The sequence below is a fragment of the Chrysochloris asiatica genome, unplaced genomic scaffold (assembly GCF_000296735.1).
Source record: "Chrysochloris asiatica unplaced genomic scaffold, ChrAsi1.0 scaffold00312, whole genome shotgun sequence".
NCBI classification, from domain to species: Eukaryota; Metazoa; Chordata; class Mammalia; order Afrosoricida; family Chrysochloridae; genus Chrysochloris; species Chrysochloris asiatica.
The window spans coordinates 2,979,617-2,988,985 of NW_006408830.1; the positions used below are offsets into that span (position 1 = coordinate 2,979,617).

Consider the following 9,369-nt stretch of genomic DNA (forward strand, 5'->3'; position numbering starts at 1 on the left):
CTACCCATTGTGAGTTCCTATTTGTGTAGTGAATGATGAGAACTGACTGAAGGCTTTTACCCCATTGCTCACATTACCAAGAATTTGGTCCTGTGTGATTTCTTACGTGAAAGGAAAGGTATGAGGAATTACTAAAGACTTTCCCACATTCCTTACAAACATAAGGCCTCCCTCCACTGTGAGTTCTGGTATGTTTAGTGAGGGATGAGGACTGACTAAAGGCTTTCCCACATTCCTTACATACATAAGGCTTCTCTCCACTGTGAATTCTTGTGTGTTCGGTGAGGGATGAAGAACGACTCAAGACTTTCCTACACTCCTTACATTCATAAGGCCTCTCTCCACTGTGAGTTCTTAAATGTATGGTGAGGGATGAGGCACAACTGAAGGCTTTCCCACATTCCTTACATATATAAGGCCTCTCTCCACTGTGAATTCTTATATGTTTAGTGAGGGTTGAGGAATGACTAAATGATTTCCCACACTCCTTACATTCATAAGGCCTCTCTCCACTGTGAGTTCTAATATGTCTAGTGATGATTGAGAATTGACTAAAGGCTTTCCCACATTCCTCACATTTATAAGGCCGCTCACCATTGTGAGTTCTTATGTGGTTAATGAGGTGTGATGACCGACTAAAAGCTTTCCCACATTCCTTACATTCAAAAGGCCTCTCTTCACCGTGAGTCCTTCCGTATTCAGTGAGGGAGGAGGAACGACTGAAGGCTTTCCCACATTCCTTACACTCATAAGGCCTCTCTCCACTGTGAATTCTTACATGTGTGATGAGGGATGAGGAACGACTAAACGCTTTCCCACATTCTTTACATTCATAAGACCTCTCTCCACTGTGAATTCTTACATGTGTGATGAGGGATGAGGAACGACTAAACGCTTTCCCACATTCTTTACATTCATAAGACCTCTCTTCATTGTGCTTTCCTATGTGTTCAATGAAGGATGAAGCTTTCTCACATTCCATGCAATCGGGCTTATCACTACTGTGACTTTTTTTAGGTAAAGTGAGGGATGAGGGACAAGTATAGATTTCCAAACAATTTTTACATTCACACTTATGACCTTTCAAGTGTGTGCCAAAGGATGAAAAGTTATCCAATTCTTCACATTTATAGGATTTCTTTCCAGAAAGTGTTTTCATATGATTCTTAAGAGTTGAGATACAAATGAAGCCTTTTCCACATATCTTATATTTATAGGGTTTCTGTACAATCAGACTTTTTACAGGAATGTTTGGATGAGAGTGCCGACTGTAGAGTTCTCCACATTTCTTACATGGCACCTAGTACGTCCAGTGCGAGATGTGCTATGATGTTTATGTGATGAATGGTCCGTGCATCTTCCACTCTCACAGCATTCAAAAGGATTTACTTTAGGAGGAGTTCTCGGAAGCACAGTAATATTTGGAATCCAGCTGAAGGTTTTTCCATACTGAATGTCTTCATTATTTTCACAGAGCTTCTCTAACACAGGTCTCCTATTAGAAAAAAACAACAAGCTATTGGAAATAAATGTTACAATTGCACCATTATTAAAGAGAACCTATATGTATTGTGCCAAAGTTGTATTATGTTTCAATCATCTGGCAGAAATGCTGCCATTACTCTGTGTTTCAAAATTATATGGCTTATTGATAACTGTGCAGAAATGAAATATGTTTCAGTTCATCAAAAGAGATTCATAGTAGGAAAACATGATCGTTTACATGTTTCGTGAACACACAATTTTAGAGGTATTCATACGTCAGGACAACTTTAGTCTCTCTCCTGAGGCACTGTTCTCTATTGTGTGCTTGACACTCACCTCAGATGCCTCTCCTGGTTCTTATACTTGTCTTCAGTGACATGGGATTCAAGGATTTCTTGTAATATGGAGGGCCACGTGCCATTCTTCGTCGATCGTACTATTATCTGTTCCCTGGATAACTTTTCCCCATCATTAAGGTTTTGAGAAACTGTCAAAAAAATATTTTAGTTGAGGTTCACAGTATGAAACAAAAGGAAAGGAATTATCAGGAAGAAAAAGGCAGCCGTGGACAAAGAAAAAAACTGGGGAATTTTGCTGTTTCTCATTTTAAGAAATAGTCTAAAAGCAATTTACTAGGAAATATTTCCATGAAGATTAAGAGTCAGGGTGGCATAAATATAGCTAGGAGGACAATGTAGAAAGAGTGTGCAGAATGTCCATTTAATGCCATATGAGAAAAAGAACAAAGAATGGCTCCAGGAACATAGGTGTGAGAAGATTGCTCAAAGTCAGAAGAGGGAGATCAGGCGTCTGTGTAGTTCAGTCTCTTCAACACCAAAGAGACTTTCCTCATTTATCTATTCAAATCTAATTCCCTTTATGCAAGGCTGGTCCTTCAGAGGAGTCTTTCCTTTCTGGTGCTCCCTGACACAATGGGCCTGAATGAGCCCGACCTCCACTCTCCTCACATTCTTCTCTTGTGTCTCGGGGAGAATAAATGAATGTGGTTGACACAGGGCTCAGAGAGAAAGGCATATCATCAGGAGTGTCTCAGTTTCCTACTGGTACTCTAACAGAAATACAACAAATGGGTGACTCTAACAAACAAATTTATTTTCTCATGGTCGGTTGTTGCTGTTAAGTGCTGGAGAGTCTATTCTGACTCATAGAGATCCTGTATAGGGTTTCTGAGGAGTGGCTGGTGAGTATCAACTGCTTCCCTTGAGGTTTAAACTGACCTTGCTGTCCATGCTTACCCTACAGCATCACACCAGGAGTCTCATAGTTTAGAAGGCCAGAAATTCAAATTCAGGGTGCTGGCTGTAAAGGAAGGCAGTCTCTGTCCACAACTGGGGGTGGTGGTGGTCCCTGTCTCTTTCAGCTTTCCTTCTTCTGTTCCCTGGTGATTTCCAAGTGATATCATTCTTTCTCTACTTGTGCTTCCTTACTTCTGAAATACCTAATTTGCTCTTTCAATTTAATAAAGTGATTGGCTTAAGATACCCTATTTATATGGCCTCAATAATATAACACAGAAAAGCCTACAAATGAGGTTACCTCCAAAGTATCCCAGTACTGTCTAGTTGAGTCCAACTCAGGATGACCACATATGATTGAGTAGAACTGCCTCATAGGCTTTCCAAGGCTGCAAATCTGCCATATCTTTCTCTCACTGAGTGGCTGGTGGGTTCCAAATGCCAACATTTTGGGTAGCTGCTGAGCACTTTTCATTACTGCACTCAGTTATAACACATATTTTGTGAGGACACAATTCAATCAATAACAATGAAGAGGACACTAAAGAACAATGAGTATATTCCTGTCACTGAGCCAGTTAAGTCTTGGGAGACAAGCAGGTCTGAATTTATTTTCAGTAAGTTAATATCAAACTTGTAAAAGCACAATAAGACTTTCGACAAGGTACCAAACCATACATCTTCTGTCTCTGCCTCAAAGTGACCCTAAAGCTAATGCTCAAAGAGCCGCAATGCTTCCAAACACAAGATAAATAAAGTCAGTTTAATACACACCACTTTATGCTAATGGGGGATCCAAAATATGCAAGCTATACAGAACAGGTAAATAAACACATCTTACTTTTCAGCCTAAATACTGGAGCAAGGCTGATGAGCACAATATAGCTGTTCACTACAGGAATAATAAAAACGGGTACCATCCTTACCCACTGAAGCCAGGTTTCCAAAGGTTTCCATCATCACATCTCTGTAGAGCTTCCTCTGAGCATTATTCAGCAGCGCCCACTCATCTTGGGTGAAGTCCACGGTCACATCCTCAAGGACCACTGAGCCCTAAAAGATTTCATACATTCAGAATCAACAAGAAACCATGTAGTCCAATGATTGCAAAACGAAAGGTAACGTTAACAGTTCTGGAAAACTGAGAATTTACAAGGATTTGACACAAGGTTATGGATTCACAAAAAGTCTACTTGCAGGTTTAGCCTCATTCTTTACCTGTCTACATTTATATCCTCCTGCCTCCTAGATTTAACACTTGCCAACACATTGAACTGAGTGCTTCAAACTTTGACTGTGATTAATTAGTCTTATTCTTTTCTATTGAAGACCAAAGATGTCAGCTTGAGGACTAAGGTGCACTTGACCCAAGCCATGGTGTTTTCAATAACCTCATATGGATGCGAAAGCTGGACAGTGAATAAGGAAGATCGTAGAAGAATTGATGCCTTTGAGTTGTGGTGTTGGAGGAGAATACTGCAAGTGCCATGGACTGCCAAAAGAACCAATAGATCTGTTTTGGAAGAAGTGCAGCCAGAGTGCTCCTTGGAGGCCAAGATGGCTAAACTTCTCATACTCTGGACATATTGTCAGGAGGGAACAGTCGCTGGAGAAGGATGTCATGCTGGGTAAGATGGAGGGTCGGAGAAAAGAGGAAGACCCCCAACGAGATAGATCGGCCAGGTGGCATCATTGATGGATTCAGGTGTGGCAGCAGTAGTGAGGTTGGCCCAGGATCGGACATTGTTTCATTCTCCTGTGCATGGGGTCGCTATGAGTTGGTTCTGACTCGATGGCACCTGACAACAACAACATTCTTTTCTATCTTCGTGGACTAGAACAGTCAGAGCACAAAGCAGAAATTACATAAATGCTTTAAAAACTAGTCTTATTTTCACATTCAGATAATCAATTCCTTATGAGAAAAATAGTTTCACCTCCATAAGAAAACCCACCAGAGTACCCAACAAAACATGAAGAACAGGGGGCAAGCAGGATGAGGAATCAACAATTGAGAAACCCTGTACGACTAGCAGCTTGCGTATTTGCCCTTCATGAGCCATGGAGGCCCAGGACTTCACACAAACTGACAACCCAAGAGACCGAGCTAATTGTCTTTTCTTGAAGAACTCCAGGTTATCAAGAACTGACAGAACCACCTGCTACAAAGAACCTATCTTTTTTGACAAGTACACATTTTTACGTGTCTGTTGCCTAGTTTGTATGAACTCAGTGGATATACTGTCATTCTCTCTGTTTCTTTTATGGAGTCATGGAAAGACCTTGAAAACTTCAACAAATGTGAGCTACAGAACACATGAGAATCCAGAGAGTCCCACATTCTGAAATCTTGAGACCCAATGGTACTGTGCACTAACTGTCGGTGACTGCTTCCCTCAGCAAACCAGAAACCCCCATCTCTGCAAAGAATCAGAATAGCATGCCACTGTTTACTGACTGTGAAGAAAGGTTAAATTTCCCATTTTTAATGATGTACAACGTGAGGAATGCTAACAATGGCGCTGAACTCTTCATGGAGAAATTGAATTGGCAAATGCTTTGTTAATATGCATATTTTCACCACACATAAAAATTCATATTGTAAGTTAACTGAAGTACACAGGGCTAAGCTGTTAAAATGCCCATGAACCCTAGGAAACAAAGACTTACCCACTATCCCTCTACAATCCCTCAACAGGCTCTACTCCCCAATTTTCTTCCATTTGTAGCTCCTGAAAGGTACATGAGAAACACTTTTCTAGTCTCACAATTGGTATTCCCTGGTCAGGCCTTTATAAAACAGCTTCAACCCATTGGCTTCCCCAGGAGGAGAGAAAAGGATGCCAAACTGCATTTCAGAACTGAGTAGAAGACCAGCTATACAATAAGATGACTCTTCTGGTTAGAGGAGGGAGTGCAGTAAGCTGTCCAGGTCATCTCTAATGAATCCTGATATAATAGTGGTACAACAAACTTTGATCCGGAGCCAAAGTTCAAAAGCCTTCACCATTGCAATGGGTCAGGTTACATGTTTGTAAGCCGTCAAACACACTAACATTTATTCCTACAAGGCATTAGTGATAAAATGTTCCATTTGTCGTGCAGCTACAAAACATTAAAGGTTTTGCAAAAAGCTTCTGACACAATAGTTCATATATCTCCTGATTGTCTGAAACAGATATTTCAAATAGCTTATAACTGAAGAAAGCTACAATGAATGAGTCACATGCTCAATACTGCTCAAAAGGAACATCAATGAGCCAGGATCAGAATGCAGGTCAATTAGTCTTTGATGCCTAAAATCCTTTTGCTGCTCTTCTGGGTTTTATTTTACAACAGTATCCTGCTGGATGCTAGGGAAAGGAGACAAAAGAGACGTCTTACTCAACTCAAACTACCTGAAGCTCCTTTATCTGGCAAATTCCTGTGTCTCTGGCAATACTACTTCTTTTCAGAGCTTTACCTCTAGCTCCTTCATTTATTAAAATGGATTCAGTAATACTGACACAGCCTATTTCATATGGGCAAGCAGATACAGCAGTAAACAAAACAAAGATATCCAGATGCACACAGATCATCAATTCTTTGGATGTGAACTACAAATAAAATATAGTATGTAAAGTGGTGATCAGTTCTGTGGAAAATAAAACACAGTAAGGAAGTAATTATCAAGTCAGCGGTTCAAGGCCACCAGCTGCTCCTTGGAAGCAGCTGGTGAGCTTGGTCGCTATGGGTTGGAATTGATTCGATGGCACTTCACAACAACAACAACAACAACAAGATAAGCCTTTAGTGAGTGTATATAAAAGTAAATGAATCGTTTTAAAAAACAGTAGCTGTTTTCAAAAAACAACAGGCAATTACAAAAGGTGAACTACATATATATTAGTAATATCAGAAAATAAAGTAGAAACAAAGAGATAAAATACCTGAGGTAGTAATGGCTGAGAACTTTACAAAACAAATGAGCAACGCCAAACCACAGATTCAGACACTAGGCTTGATAAGGAAAAAAGAATCACATTTTCAATTCTAAAAACTTGGAAGTAGACCGTGATGATTTTGTAAACCCTGACATATGTTTCACATGTCCATTGACTTCAACAAGTTCCACTGAAGAGGTAGAGGAGTTAGACTCCACTGACTTTCATAGCCAAGAAATGAAGGCAAGTTGCTTATTTGCAGAAAGAACAAGGTCATTATTAATATGCTATTAATTTGGGGCACTGGAAAATAAATTAGTAGGAAAGTAAAGATGACAGTAATGATAGAAAACACAAACGAAGACAGTCTGTCTCAGGTTTGATTATGAAAGGAGCTTGGAGGCCATCACTCCTGTCCTCAAAACAATAAAGAGCTAAATATAGTGAACTCAGACACCTAAGGTCACGGGGCTAACTGTTCACTCAAAAAACTGTCAGAACACACAGGCAGATACAGAGATTCAGACCAGAGCAAAAGCCCAAGAGCAGAAACCACAGCTAGGATCAAAACCAGAGTAGGAACACTGAAACTGTGCTTGACAAATTGCTAGAGACTCTAGGTAGGCTTGATGGCAAAGAGGTTCAGTGTTAGGGATCCATACAGCAACGATTGTGAGGCTGCAGCAGGACAGGGATGTGTTTCTGCTGTTTTGCATAGGGTTGCTATGAGTCCACACTGACCGATGGCACCTAACAACATCAACATATAACTTTGTGTGTTTTTACTTCTAGGAACCTTACCAGGACCCCTCAGGGTGAAGATGAGAGACAAATTCCCTTGGGCTTCCAGTAGGGACAAGAGGAAATGTAATCATTTTGAAACTCACCCAAAGCATTTTGGTTTCCTAACAAGGCCTGGTGTCAACAAAGCCCGCATCTAGACTTCCTGCTTCACTAAAGTGGGGTAGTAAAGAAACAGAAAACCACTTTAGAGAGGGGGGTACAGGCTCACTAAAAGACTGAGAACTAGTCATTGGACTATAGAATGCTTTCCCTCTCTCACACCTCAACACAACAATACAGCTCCAATACAATAACAAGGAAGTACAATGGAAAGAATACAAGTCTCAGAGATTATATTTAAGAAGTCGCCAAGAAACCATAACACTATAGGAAAAACAAAAACAAGAGAAAGAAAATCAGAGAACATTTTGACCTCTGACACCTACAGCAAACAGTACCACAGCCTAATTTCTAGTCAGACTCCTGGTGGGGTGCTTTGGGATCAGTACTGGACTTTAAACCACAAGGTCAGCAGTTCAAACCCACCTCGGACAGCCTATACAGGGTTGCTCAGTTGGAAGTGACTTAATGGCTTTAACAACAACTTCTTGTCAGGCTATAAAGATAAAACCTCACACTAAAGAACTATTGCCCCCAGTTCCTTTTACTTGGTATACAACGTCTTGCCTTCAAAACAAACAAACAGACAGACAAAAAAACCTACAAGGTACATTAAAAAACAACAATAACAAAATAAACACAGTTTGAAGAGACAAAGAAAGCATAAGAATCAGCTGATTCTAGGATACAACTGAGATTTTGGAATGATCACACAGGATATGCAATACAACTATGCTTTCCATGCTGGTGGTGCTGGTGGTGGTGGTTATGTGCCATGGAGTCGGTTCCGACTCATAGCGACCTAGTATAGGGTTTCCAAGGCTGTAGATCTTTACAGGAACAGAACGCCTCATCTTTCTCCAGCAGAACAGCTGGTAGTTTCGAACTACTGACCTTGACGTTAGTAGCCTGACTCACAACCACTAAGCTACCAGAGCTTCTTGATTTACATGCTAGGGGCTATAACTAAAATAACAACAGATGGTATGACAGTTATGGTTTTGTGTCAACTTGAGTGGGCCAGGATTCTCAGTGGTTTGGCAGTTAAGATGTAGTATCCTCATGATGAGATCTGTTATGAGCAGCCAATCAATTGAAAGGACTTTTCCTTGGAGGTGTGGCCGGCTTCCTATACATTGGACACTCGAGCAAAGATGACTTGCTTCCTGCTGGGTCTGGACCTGAATCTGGCCTGTTACCCAACCTCTGGTTCTTTGGATTTGAGTCAATGGCCTGCTCTATTGCCTGCTGATCCTGGGAGTTGTTAGTAGCCTGCCATCTTATCTGCCCAACCTGCCTGCTGTCTCATCAACCGATCTTTGTTTATCAGAGTTTCTAAGAGACTCAGAAACCTCCAGTCTGACATCGGACCTGCTGCTATTTACTGGTTCAGTGGTGAGGATTTTTGTTTTCTTTATATTGAGGTGTAACCCATCCTGAAGATTGTGGGGGTTGATCCTCGTCAGAATTTTAATTATTCTTTGCTTTCAGCAAGCAAGGTTGTATTATCTGCATATTGTGGGTTGTTAATGGATCTCCTACCAATCCTAACACAATGCTCTTCTTCCTATAATCAAGCATCTGGAATTTTTTGCTTAGCATACAGATTGAATAAGTATGGTGAAAGAATACAACCATGGCACACACCTTTCCTAATAATTTCAAACAATTCACTGTTCCCTTTTTTAAAAAAATTTTATTTAAGGTTTTTATTGTGAATTGAGTGAAAGTTTACAAGGCAATCATCAGTTTTACATTCAACATATCATATACCTTGTTTCATTACATTGATTATAATCCCT

The 9,369-nt window shown here is 40.5% G+C and overlaps 1 pseudogene; it reads right to left on the minus strand.

Annotated features, from left to right (window-relative positions):
- LOC102811474 overlaps positions 1 to 9,369 on the minus strand; it is a 31,921-nt pseudogene continuing 22,552 nt past the window's right edge.